This window comes from Staurois parvus, unplaced genomic scaffold (genome assembly GCF_062004578.1).
Source record: "Staurois parvus isolate SC_StPar_1 unplaced genomic scaffold, SC_StPar_1.0 ptg000215l, whole genome shotgun sequence".
Lineage (NCBI taxonomy): Eukaryota > Metazoa > Chordata > Amphibia > Anura > Ranidae > Staurois > Staurois parvus.
This window is the reverse complement of record NW_028318011.1, coordinates 264,148-278,262: the sequence shown is the minus strand read 5'-3', so window position 1 is coordinate 278,262 and position 14,115 is coordinate 264,148.

Here is a 14,115-nt window from a genome sequence, read left to right as displayed (position 1 = left end):
GTCTTGAAACAAGAAAAAGAAAAGCAATACAAAGGGACTGTAACAGCAACCAAAATAAATTATGCTAGCTTAAAATTCAAAAACGTTTATTACAAAAAATATGTAAAAACTCTGTACATACAAGTACAAGAGGAATTGGTTCATAAATAGAATCCATACAACCACCATGAAGCGTATGAGTATAATAATACGTATAACAACCATGATGTCTTTCAATTCTTGGTATGAATCTTCATCAGTGGGTAATGTCATTATGGTTCCATCTGGAATACAAGCATACCATATATGCCAAAATCATAAGAAAATAATGCACAAACAGTTTTATTAAAAAGTTTCAGTTAATAATGACTTACTGGACCAACACTGTATAGTAGAAATAATTCATCAGGTGCTGAGTATTCAACCCCCTAATAACAGGACTCTGGCTGTTAGGGCACAAAGGATGCCGATGACTTTCCCACTGAGTAAAAGGACACACATAATAAAACAAAAAAAGGAAAAGTGAAAAAATATACATAGGTGAGTCAGATCTGGCTAATGAGATCACAAAATTAGGTCATTTTTGATATGCTAAGTACCTCAAGAGGCTCTTGCATGAGAAGAAGACTTCAAATCCACTAAAAGTGGTGTTCAACAGGGAAAATTCAAACACCATTGAACCATATAGGAACAAGTGACAATTTTCTGAAAATAAATGGAACAAAAGAAAAGTAGTTGACTCCCCACCCAAAGGACACAACAATACCATACAAATAGTGCCCATTAAAAAGGTGAATCAATAAAATATAAAACAAGCCTCAGTTAGTAACAAAAAAAAACACCAAAAAGAACAAACTTTCCAACCAGGGGCCCAGGTTAGAGGATGCAGTGCCATGGCCAACAGACCCAAACAACCAACAGGAACTGAATGATATCTAAAAATCAAACCTATGTGGCTTACAGCCAAAGTTAAAACAGCTATAAATAATAAGAAAAGAGCTTTTATTAAATATAAAAATAAAGGAACACTATCATCATTTAAACATTACAAAGAATATAAAAGAATACATAAAAAGGAAATCAAGGCCACAAAAATTGAAAACGAACAACACATTGCAAAGGATAGCAGGACAAACCCCAAAAAATCTTCAAATATATTATTATTAAAAAGCTCAGGTCTGAGCATGTACAACCTTTACAGTGAGTGAGTAACTGGGGAGAAAGAGAAGGCATATTTATTAAATACCTTCTTCAGCTCTGTGTATACAAAGGAACATGGGGGAGCTCTTGTCCATAATGGGCATGGTATTACACAGCCCCAGATAATCTATATTGGCTCACAACTGATATGTTCCAGAAATATTTAGACAGAATAAAGGTGAATAAAGCACCAGGACTGGATGGTATACACCCATGGGTCCCTAAAGAATTGAGCTTTGTCATTTCAAAGCCATTGTTTCTCATTTTTAGGGACTCTTTAATGACTGGCATAGTACCACTGGATTGGCGTAAGGCCAGTGTGGTGCCAATAGTTAAAAAAATATCACAATCTTTACCAAGTAATTAAATACCTGTTAGTTTAACTTCCATAGTTGGGAAGATACTAGAGAGTTTAATAAAAGACCACATAAATGAGTTCTTGCTGGAAAAAAATATTTTAAGCAACAGACAGCATGGATTCATGAAAGACAGAAGTTGTCAAATAAATCTGAGGTGAGCAAAACCTTGGACAGAGCGTGGATGTGGTATACTTAGATTTTTCAAAAGTGTTTGACACAGTTCCTCACACACGGCTATAAATGATATAGGATCTGGGATTAATTACAAACAACATAGGATCTGGGATTAAAAATACTGTTTCAGTCTTGGCAGATGACACCAAGCTCCAACTTACAAGCCTAACTCAATGCACTGTTTAATTGGGCAACTACATGGAAAATGAGGTTTAATGTTGATAAATGTAAAGTTATGCACTTGGGGGCTAAGAATATGCATGCATCATACATACTGGGGGGAGTACAATTGGGGGAATCAATGGTGGAGAAGGATCTGGGAGTTCTGGTAGATCATAAGCTTAATAATGGCATGCAATGCCAAGCTGTGGTTTCTAAAGCGAGCAAAATCCTCTCTTGTATTAAAAGAGGTATAGACTCCAGAGAGAGAGATATCATTTTACCCCTGTACAAATCATTAGTGAAACCTCATCTAGAATATGCAGTTCAGTTTTGGGCACCAATTCATAAAAAGAACATTGGGGAACTGGAGAAAGTGCAGAGAAGGGCAACCAAACTGATAAGAGGCATGGAGGAGCTCAGCTATGAGGAAAGACTAGAGGAACTGAATGTATTCTCTCTTGAGAAGAGGAGATTAAGGGACGATATGATCAACCTGTACAAATACATCAGTGGTTCATATAGTGAACTAGGTGTAGAGTTATTCACCCTGAGGTCATCACAGAGGACAAGGGAGCACTTTTTATGTCTGGAAGAAAAGAGATTTAATCTCCAAATATGGAAAGGTCACAGTAAGAGCTGTGAAAATGTGGAATAGACTCCCTGAAGAGTTGGTTATGGCCAGCTCAGTGGATTGCTTTAAAAAATGCCTGGATTCTTTTCTAGACACACAGAATATAACTGGCTATTAACATTTATAGGTAAATCAAAGGAATATCTGATTGCCTCTCAAGGGATCAAGAAGGAATTTTTCCCCTGCATGAGCAAATGGGATCATGCTTTGCTGGGTTTTTTCCCTTCCCCTCGCTCAACTGTGGGTATAGGATTATTATTGTTATTTATTTATTTTTTTTAATGGTTGAACTACAGGTGAAACTCAAAAAATTAGAATATCGTGCAAAAGTTCTTTTATTTCAGTAATGCAACTTAAAAGGTGAAACTACTATATGAGATAGACTCATTACATGCAAAGCAAGATAGTTCAAGCCGTGATTTGTCATAATTGTGATGATTATGGCTTACAGCTCATGAAAACCCCAAATCCACAATCTCAGAAAATTAGAATATTGTGAAAAGGTGCAATATTCTAGGCTCAAAGTGTCCCACTCTAATCAGCTAACTAAGCCATAACACCTGCAAAGGGTTCCTGAGCTTTTAAATGGTCTCTCAGTCTGGTTCAGTAGGAATCACAATCATGGGAAAGACTGCTGACGTTACAGTTGTGCAGAAAATCATCATTGACACCCTCCATAAGGAGGGAAAGCCTCAAAAGGTAATTGCAAAAGAAGTTGGATTTTCCCAAAGTGCTATATTTTATGTTATAGAAAGTTATGTGGAAGGGAAAGGTGTGGAGGAAAAAGGTACACAAGCAGCAGGGATGACCGCAGCCTGGAGAGGATTGTCAGGAAAAGGCCATTCAAAAGTGTTGGGGACTTTCACAAGGAGTGGATTGAGGCTGGAGTCAATGTATCACGAGCCACCACACACAGACGGATCCTGGACATGGGCTTCAAATGTCGTATTCCTCTTGTCAAGCTGCTCCTGAACAACAAACAACGTCAGAAGCGTCTTACCTGGGCTAAAGAAAACAGACCTGGTCTGTTGCTCAGTGGTCCAGAGTCCTCTTTTCTGATGAGAGCAACTTTTGCATCTCATTTGAAAACCAAGGGCCCAGAGTATGGAGGAAGAATGGAGAGGCACACACTGCAAGATGCTTGAAGCCCAGTGTGAAGTTTCCACAGTCTGGTTGATTTGGGGAGCCATGTCATCTGCTGTTATTGGTTCACTGTGCTTCATTAAGTCCAGGGTCAACGCAGCCGTCTACCAGGAGATTTTGGAGCACTTCATGCTTCCTTCTGCAGACGAGCTTTATAGGGATGCTGACTTCATTTTCCAGCAGGACTTGGCACTTGCCCACACTGCCAAAAGCACCAAAACCTGGTTCAATGACTGTGGAATTACTGTGCTTGATTGCCAGCAAACTCACCTGACCTGAACCCCATAGAGAATCTATGGGGCATTGCCAAGAGAAAGATGAGAGACATAAGACCGAACAATACAGAAGAGCTGAAGGCCGCTATTGAAGCATCCTGGTCTTCCATAACACCTCAGCAGTGCCACAGGCTAATAGCTTCCATGCCACGCCGCATTGAGGCAGTAATTGCTGCAAAAGGGGCCCAAACCAAGTACTGAGTACATATGCATGCTTATACTTTTCAGAGGTCCGATATTGTTCTATGTACAATCCTTGTTTTATTGATTGCATGTAATATTCTAATTTTCTGAGATTGTGGATTTGGGGTTTTCATGAGCTGTAAGCCATAATCATCACAATTATGACAAATAACGACTTGAACTATCTTGCTTTGCATGTAATGAGTCTATCTCATATATTAGTTTCACCTTTTAAGTTGCATTACTGAAATAAATGAACTTTTGCACGATATTCTAATTTTTCAATTTTCACCTGTAGATGGATTTTGGCTTTTTTCAGCCAGACTAACTATATAACTATGATAAACCATCCAATAAATAGTCCAGTCTAAGGGGAAGTGACCAATCCAAAGTCAAAAAGGAAAACAAAAAGCAGGGGTCAGTCCATCAAGTTGGCGATCAAATGCCATCTAGCTATGTATAGCTAAGGGAGTAAAAGGAATGACTGAAAAAATTGTGTGAACGGCATGTTCACCAAAGCAGTTACATAAAAGGACCATGCGGTAAACCATCACACATAAAGTGTATAAAAATGATACCTTAATATGTATCAAGAAAGTAAATGCAATAATTGCCAATTAAACACACAAAAGAATTTGTTACACACCAATATCCATCACCTCACTCCGGACAATGTTGTCTGTAATACCATAAAAATGAAAAATAAAAAAATATGATGTCATAGTATGGCCATAACTGTAGTTAAAATATCAGCACGACAGCGACATCCTCCGGTCATTTGTCAAACTACAGATATTATCATATGGGGACACCGCCGGGATGCAGTAATCTGGACTTAATGGTATATGAAGATACAAAAAGAGGGCACACGGGCCTAGTGCATTACCTTTACAGGGCTCTGAGGAAGAGGTACAACCTTGAAACGCATCAACCATCAGCTATCCAGAGGTCTACAGTCCCCCACCAGACTACCTTCAGGGATATTGGACCACACTGCATTTCTTGTGACATGATATCCATTTGATTTTAATTCTCCTATGAGTATTTTACTTTTTATCAATAAACTTTGTTTTTAAAGGTAATGCACTAGGCCTGTGCACCCTCTTTTTGTCTCTTCATATACAGTACTTGTTGGATTTCCCTGGTCCATTGAGGGCAGCAAGGCTTGCATTCCTTTCATACACATGTGGGAATACTGACATTGTGGAGTCCATTGTCCAGCGCAGGAGCTCAGGTATTCGATTGCTTTTTTCTTCCTACCAATCTGGACTTAATGCCTATGATAGTCCAATGATTCCTGAATTGGGATAAATGGCATGGAGTCCAAGGAGTGCCACTGAAGATGTAGTATACAGGCAGTCCTGTTACAATTATGATGATGTACTCAGTCCCACAGTATAATCACTGGACATATTACACAGATCAGTGGAATACAGGGCAACACCTTATAAAGTTATACTCACCTGAACTTACTGCATACATCTATTATTGCCGTTATCTATATATAGCGAACTGCAACATTCTTTCCCAATAATAATGCCTATAAGGTGCTTGCCCTGTATTCCACTGATCTGTGTAATATGTCCAGTTTAGCTACAGTTATGGCCATACCATGACGTCATATTTTTTATTTTTATTTTTTATGGTATTACAGACAACGTTGTCCGGGGTTAAGTGATGGATATTGGTGTGTAACAAATTCTTTTGTGTGTTTAATTGGCAATTATTGCATTTACATTCTTGATACATAATAAAGTTTTATTTATATACACTTTATCTGTGATGTTTTATCGCATGGTCCTTTTATGTAACCGCTTTGGTGAACATGCTGTTCACACAATTTTTTCAGTAATACAATATTTTGGTTACTGGACCGCATATATATTGTGTAGCAGAGCCTGTTGACTTTTTAACCTCCTCTCAAATACATTTTCATAATCTGCGTCCTTTGCCTGATTTCCGTTGGGCAGAGACATCACTTCTAGTGCCACTAGTGACATCATATCTGCCCGAGCTACCAAAGAACTGAAATCTAGACTATTAGATCGAGGGTATTCTAAATCCTGTCTGTGCACAGTGTTCAATAGGACCCTTAGAAAATCACATACGGACCTTCTTTTTGGGCAGTCTGGTAGGAAAGACAATGTTGATCCCTCTTTTCACATTATTACCTCATATCATAATGAACATATGTTGGTTAAAAAAAATATCAATAGGTATTGCCATTCATTAACTTTGGATCCCAAGATTGTTAAACATATTCCAATAGTTCCTTTGATCACTCACAGCCAAGCTCCCTCGATTCGGGACAAACTTTTTAAGAGTTTTTTTAGCACACCCCACATAGAAAAACCACAAGTGCTAAAAGGAAATTTTCCATGTAATGCCTGTAATTTCTGTTCTTACATCTGCCCTGTTGCTATGCCACAATTACCAAATGGTCGTATCATTCATCCTAAACACTTCATTAATTGCCAAACACAGGTTGTGATATATTCTTATGTGCCTCTGTGGGTTTTTCACATTGGCAAAACCTTTAGAGAATTCTGGTGTAGAATGAGGGAACATGTGCAAGCGGTGTCTAGTGGAAAAATGTACTCCCCAGTTGATAGACATATTGACAATACATATAAGTAGGTACTCTATGCCAGAACTAATGTTCTGGGCAGTGGATGTGGTCTCCCCTAATCTCAGTGGTGGGGTGCACAACACATTATCACAACAAAAGGAGATGTGGTGGATCTAGTCCCTGAAGGCTACCTATCATCAGCTTTAAGCCTTTTTTGGAAGTCTTTTTCTCGGGGGGTTGAAATAAGGCATGTGATTGGAGCCTGTGCCACTGTCCCTTTTCCCTCCCATGTCCCTTTATATGTTTAGTTTTATTTATATAATTTTTCTTGTGATTGTTTTCCACCCTTGTTCCATTCACCTTTTTGTACTGGTTTCAAATTACATTTTGGGGTTTTTTAGTGGTGATCCTCTAACCTGGGCCCCTGGTTGCAAAGTTTGCTCCTTTTGGTGTGCCATTTTATTTTTACTAACTGAGGCTCTCGATTTATATTTTAATTTTTCACCTTCATGATGGGCGCTATTTGTATAGTCTTTTTGTGTCCTTCAGGTGGGGAGTCAATTACTTTCCTTTTATTCCATTTATTTTCTGAAAATTGCCGCTTGTCATAATTCCTGTATGGTTCAATGGTGTTTGAAGTATCCCTGTTGGACACCATTTTTAGTGGATTTGAAGTCTTCTTCTTCCCATACTTGAGGTACTTAGCATATCAGATATGTCCTAATGTGTGGATCTCATTAGCCATATCTGGGTACTGACTTGTATATATTTTTTCATTTTCCCTTTTTTGTTTTATTATATGTGCCCTTTTACTCAGTTGGTGAGTCATTGGAATTCTTTGTGCCCTAACAGCCTGAGTCCCATCGTTATTATTATCAGTATTGGTCCAGTAAATTATTATTATTAAAACTGTTTGTGCATTTTTTTTTGGTTGTGACATATGCTTATATTCCAGATGGAAACACCTTGTCATTACTCCCTGATGAAGACTCATATCAAGAATTGAAACGCATCGGTGTTGTCATATGTATTATTATATTCATATGCTTCATGGTGGTTGTTTGGATTCTATATATTAACCAGTTTCTCTTGTACTTGTGTGTACAGTGTTTTTACATATTTTTTTGTAATACATTTTTTTGCATTATAATTTGTTGTTGTTGCTGTTAAAGTCCCTTTCTATTGCTTTTCTATTTATCAAAAATTTGGGATGTGGCACCAAGCTTAATCAGATTGGGTTCTTCTTTTTTCAGTTTTGTCTGCGCATTAGGTCATTCCTGGTATTGATTTACTAAAATTGGAGAATGCAAAATCTGGTGCAGCTCTGTATGGTAGCCAACTAGCTTCTCACTTCAGCTTGTTGAATTAAGCTTTGAAACAAAATAGACACTGATTGGTTTCAATGCAGAGCTGCAACAGATTTTGCACTCTCCAGTTTTAGTAAATCAACTAGACATTTTGCTTTGATTTGTTTTTCGGAAGAAAAATTAATTTTTGGAGATTCGGATGTATATGAATTTTTGAATCGACATAATAACAAATGAAAAAAATTATAATGAAATTAACTAATGCATTTGTTTCATTTGGGTGACATCACATGATGCGATAGTAGTTCGGGCCCATGGATAAATTAATTAAAGTTCAAATTCATTCAATAATTCAGATTCGGATAACAAATGGATCCGAGTTTTGTTCCATTCATCAGTTTAGATGCACATGACGCTAGTCAATATTGTCCAATCAGCTCATGCTATTTTTCTTGGTGGGTTGGACTAGTGTCCGAAAATATCGAATCCTTCCGATTCGAATCTGTCCATTTGATAATATATTAACTATATAGCAATCTTCCGGAAAAACTGCAAAATTTTCTGAATCCACCCGGACAAATAAATATACAAAACAAACGCCGAAGATATGGAACAAATTGAAATAACAAAACAGTTCAACATAACAAATAAGACGAAACATAATTCTTCAATGAACTAATGCATCCGAACCAAAATGAAAATTTCCAGTGTGCACATGTCTAAAATCAACCCCATAGTCTGAATCTATGTAGCTTACTTTGTCCTTGTCATCATCATCATGGTCACCATTAACACGTGTACTAGGCAGCCAGCAAATGTGGCTTCCCAAATGCAGTGGTGGCTTGATATTTTCTACTGTTTTTGCTGATCAGGTTGTCTTGCCTTGAAACTTGGCCATTCTTAGTGATATTAGCAATTACTGCCATTGTGATTGTACTGTAACACCATCACCAATGCTTGATAAAATAGGTTTATGGGCTGTGAAAGACAAATAAAGCCCTTTGCCACAGCTGCTTAAAGTATCAGTATTGGCTTGAACTTGAATATGCAATGAGAATTTCAGAGAAAATACAATATTCCAGGCCTTAGGAAAGTAGATGGATTTTGCACTAAATGCATTTTTTGAAGGACTCTGAACTTATTAATTGATATGACAATGGTTTCACCACTGCAACTTTGCTACTATCTAGAGGATAACTGAATGATTAGAGACATAGTCTTGTTTTCCGCCCATACATTTTGCATTTGGAAGAAAAAAAAATGGACTGTTGTGGAAGATACGACACCCAATATACACTATCATAATAAAATCGACAAAAAGGCACTCCAAAAATTTATGAAATTATCATAAAATATATACAATGTTACTAATAATATTCTAAAACATAAAACTTTGTTTTTCTACAGAAGGGGTCTCCAAACGTTTTAAACAAAGGGCCAGTTAAATTGTCCTTCAGACTTTTGAGAGGCCAGACCATGGCCAGTAGGAGTAGAAATGTCCTGACATCAAACGGAGTAAACAATGCAGTACCTTTAGTATTCGATAGAGGAGTACTTAGTATCAGTGGGAGGAAAAGTGCCCCATCATTGGTTTCATTGGGAGGAATAGTGCCCCATCATTGCTGTCAGTAGGAGAAATAGTGCCCCATCATTGGTATCAGTGGGAGGAATAGTGTACCATCATTGGTGTCAGTGGGAGAAATAGTGCCCCATTGTTGGTGTAAGTGGGAGGAATTATGCACCACTGTAGGTGTAAGTGGGAGGAATAGTGCCCTTGTGAGATGGGGAAACAGCTTTCATTGTTTGAACACTGATTGAAGTAAATGAAAAACGTTCTGACTGACATTCTGCAGTTTAGCCACAAGATGTCACTGTTTTTCTAACACAGCATCAGACTGCATAGAGATTTCTATATTCATGAAGGGGTGGGGTTTTACACATGGAGAGTGAACAGGAAAAGGAGAGGAGAGCAGCCATGCTTGAGAGCCAGAAGGGGGGCTGTGTGATCTGAGAATCCGATGCCATCCAGGTGTGTGAACAGCCCTCCGTAATCAGAAATTCAGTTGAGTGAAGCTGATGGTGTTTAAGACGCTAACCCTGTTCAAAGAAAGGAAGAATGCTGCCAGGAAGCTGATGGGAAGCTGAGGAACTAAGTAATATATATACTGTGATATTGCATGCACATTGGAGAGACATTTGTTCTGTTCAGAGTCACCAGCAGATGCTAAGCAGACCCAGGTCAGTAAGATCGTGCACGCACCTCATTTCAGTGTTGGCGCCTATAGGACTGAGACAGGCCTATAGTTAGTTAGTTAGGGTCTCTGTTTGTGTCAGGCCACAAGTGTTGTTACTGATTATTGGAAGGACTCCACAACTTAAAGTGACATTTCACATTGGAGAGCTGATAACATCCTACAAACTCAAGCCAGACTGGCATTTTGCTCAGAAGGAATACTCAGGCACGTGCTACAGGACCAGTTATGGGAGGGGGAATACTGTAGATTTGTGTAAGATTGTAAGCTGTTGTGCTGCACCGCAGGCTAGCCCAAACCATACACCCATACACTGATTCCTGCTCTTTTAGGGTAATAACAGGTAAGGTGTGGCAGCTTAGTTGTGCCCGCCAGTAGGTAAATTACTACACTTTCTAACTTCATCCATCAGAAGGCGCCGTGCTGTGCAGCACAAGGGTCTCAGCCTTTGGGCTGAGTGTATGTAAATTTATTGTATGTTTCCAGCATTTGTGGTTGTGTTTATTTGCCACATCTAAGTAAACTTCTGTTGTGGCAAAAGCTGGTGTTGGGGTTGCTTTCCTCGTTCGTGACTTCACTGTATCCTGGGGAGCCCACCCCGGTACACGGCTTACACCCTGATTGCCAGTTTGGAGACCATTGTTCTAGAGCACATCATGCTTGTGACTCAGTTGCATAGATACCCCCAGCCAGTACCCATTGGATATTTACAGTATGTAACTGTGTACCAGATTCATTATTTAATGAAATAATTATGATATTTAATCCAACAATGGATAATTAAGCAATGGAATGGAAAGGTTACCATCACCTCAGTATGAGACAATACACACAGACCTAAAACCATATAAAATGACACCAAGACCGGTCTGAATACATGTGCAACAGAGAAAATGACTACAAGAGTCTAAAGTCCCTGTAGCACAGACGCATAGGTGAACACTTCCCAAAGGAGGTGTATCCAAAAATTATACCATAGGTATACCATAAAACATGTTGTAATAATGTAGACTGAGCTACTACCAAAATGGTTATATCCCAACCAGGGAATTTCAAAAAATTATACTATGGATATAGGTATCACATGTATGCAATGCAGCAAGCACAGTATGCGTAAAAAAGAGAAAAGCATGCCTCTAGGCCTATACGAAAGAAGACATAATATCATATATATGATGCAGTACATTCCTATGCCGGCACAAGTGGTTGGGGCCCATTCATCTGTAATATAAACAGCTGTTTTCTAGGGCTCTTGAATGAGAATATGCCCCATTTATTCCCAGGATGGAAGAAAAGATGCAAAAAGCAGCACACTGCTTGAAATGGTTTCTTCACCACTACATGTGGACTACACACCACTTTCTGTAAGAAAAACAAGATACATCCCAATAGATCTTCTGCCTGTTGGAATATACGTGGTATATCTTGTTTCCTATATAAAGCACCATGATGTCCCCATCCTGTAGTGAAACAAACAATATGTGGAAAGTCACTGAAAGAGCTTACACTCTATATAGGATATATAGGTCATATAGATCACACTGGACCATATATCTAATGTCCTGTAACAGTCCACTCACCACCTGTGCAATGGATAATAGGAAAGGAAAGAATGTCCTTCATAGGTACTGCCATACAAGGCCAGAGAGGCCAAGGAACCACCGCTGACATCCGCCGATATACCGCGGGTTCCAGCCCCTTCTTGGCGCCTGTGCTGCTTAGGCTTGCCTCATGGCATGTGAAGATGGCTTCCTCCTTGTAGGTCAGCGTGCGTTCCACCTAATGCGCATGACCGGAAGTGACGTATCTGACGTATGACGTCAACGCGTTTCGCCGATAGGCGTATCTCACTCAGCTTCGTCAGGACCAATGAAAACACTGCATTTCAATTTCCTATTTATAGTGGGTAAAGACCCACCCATTTATGCAAAAACTAACCTGCAGTTATTCCCAATGGAAGAAAAAAGAGGGCTAAATACTTAGCACAGCTGCTGGTCATTATTGAATATAATTAAAAAGACAGGCGACTAGAAACATCAGAGAGAGGAAAGGCTTGGCAATTTTAACAATGCATATATAAATCAAAGGACCATGAATAAGATATACTAATCAGTTGAAACATTACTACACTCTCACCAGAAGATGGCGATATTAATAAAAGAATTACCAGGTCTATTCATTGAGTCAGGTTCCCAAAAGGACAATATGAATTACTGCAAAGCCACCACAAGATGGCAATATTAACTAAGATTTCTCACTATGGGTTATTTTATCAAAAATACCCAAAAATACCCAAATTTCAAATATCCATTTTATGGTATAGTTATTATTAAAAAGAAAAGGGGGGATAATTAGCTCAACGGTCGATCCTTTTATATATTTATGGAGCCATACTTAAATTCATAACATGAGGTCATCAATATTATTATTATTATTCCCAGGTGCAAAAAAGGTTTACCTTAGTTATTTAACATATAATCCAACTATTAGTGAAGATAGAGAAATGCCATAGGTTAGCCAACATATGGCAATATAAGGGTACATAACTATGTAGATCTATTTATCCAAAAATACTTGGAGATCACATTCCACATTTAACCCCTTAGGGTACAATGTATCAAGTTTATATATCCAGTATTTCTCCTTTTTAAGCAGTTCTCTGTCAAAATCACCTCTCCTTTGTGGAAAGTGCAATGCATAGAAACCTTTCACTTTTGTACCATCCAGTTTACCTCCATGATATTTAGCATAGTGTTGAGCAAGATTGCTTTCAGGGTCATTTGATCTAATATCTCTAAGATGTTCACCTATTCGTACTTTAAGTTGTCTTTTGGTCTTACCAATGTACATCTTTTTACAGGGACAGGTTAAGATATATAACACTCTCACTGTAGAGCAATTTATGAGACTTTGAATTTTATAGTGAGTGTTGTTTCCTGAGTCATAAAAGGAATCCGTACGGTCCACATATTTACAAACTTGACATTTTCCACATTTAAACATCCCCTTAGTACGTGATTTTAACCATGTTGTTTGTTTTAATGGTTGGTAATCAGAATGGATAAGAAGATCACCAAGATTTGGTGCTCTTCTTGCTACCATCTGGGGGCGTTCACCTACAATCCTACTCAACTTTGGGCATTGAGTTAAAATCTTCCAATGTTTTTCCAATATTAATTTTACATCTTGCCATTGGGCCCCAAATTGGGTTATCATTCTAACAGGTTGATCACTTAATTTGACCTTTTCATCCTTTTTGGGAGATAATAAATCCTTGCGGTCAGTTTGATATGCCCGTCTCCGAGCATTTCTAATTTGAGAGTGAGAATATCCCAGAGAGTGAGAATATCCCATATCAGATATGCCCCTTTTTTTTGCATCTTTCATTTTTTCCTATTGTCATCGTCTCTGTAGCAGAAGCTAGAGAATTTATGGTTAGAAGAGGTTTAGTACTGATAAAGACTGTCACACTGTCTACCTGTCTACTGTCTACATTTTTTTTATTTTTGTACAAGCAGATTAAGCAGATTAACTATTAATATTTACTATGAGTAAGGATGAGAGCATTTTAGCAAATCCTTTCCACAATATTGAGGAATTTTGCTTTTCTGTGATTTACAATGAAGGTTATTTACTAAAACTGCAAAGTGCAAAATCTGGGGCAGTACTGCGTAGAAACCAATAAGCCTCCATGTTTTATTGCCAAAGCTTAATTGAGCAAGCTGAAGTTAGATGCTTATTAGCTACCATGCAAAGCTGCACCAGATTCTGAGTGCTTCAGTTTTAGTAAACCCCCTTCATTATGTCTGGTGTTAAATAAACCATTTGGTCCATTGGACTCATTACATTGTATTCAGTAAGAAATATATCTAAGACCCTTT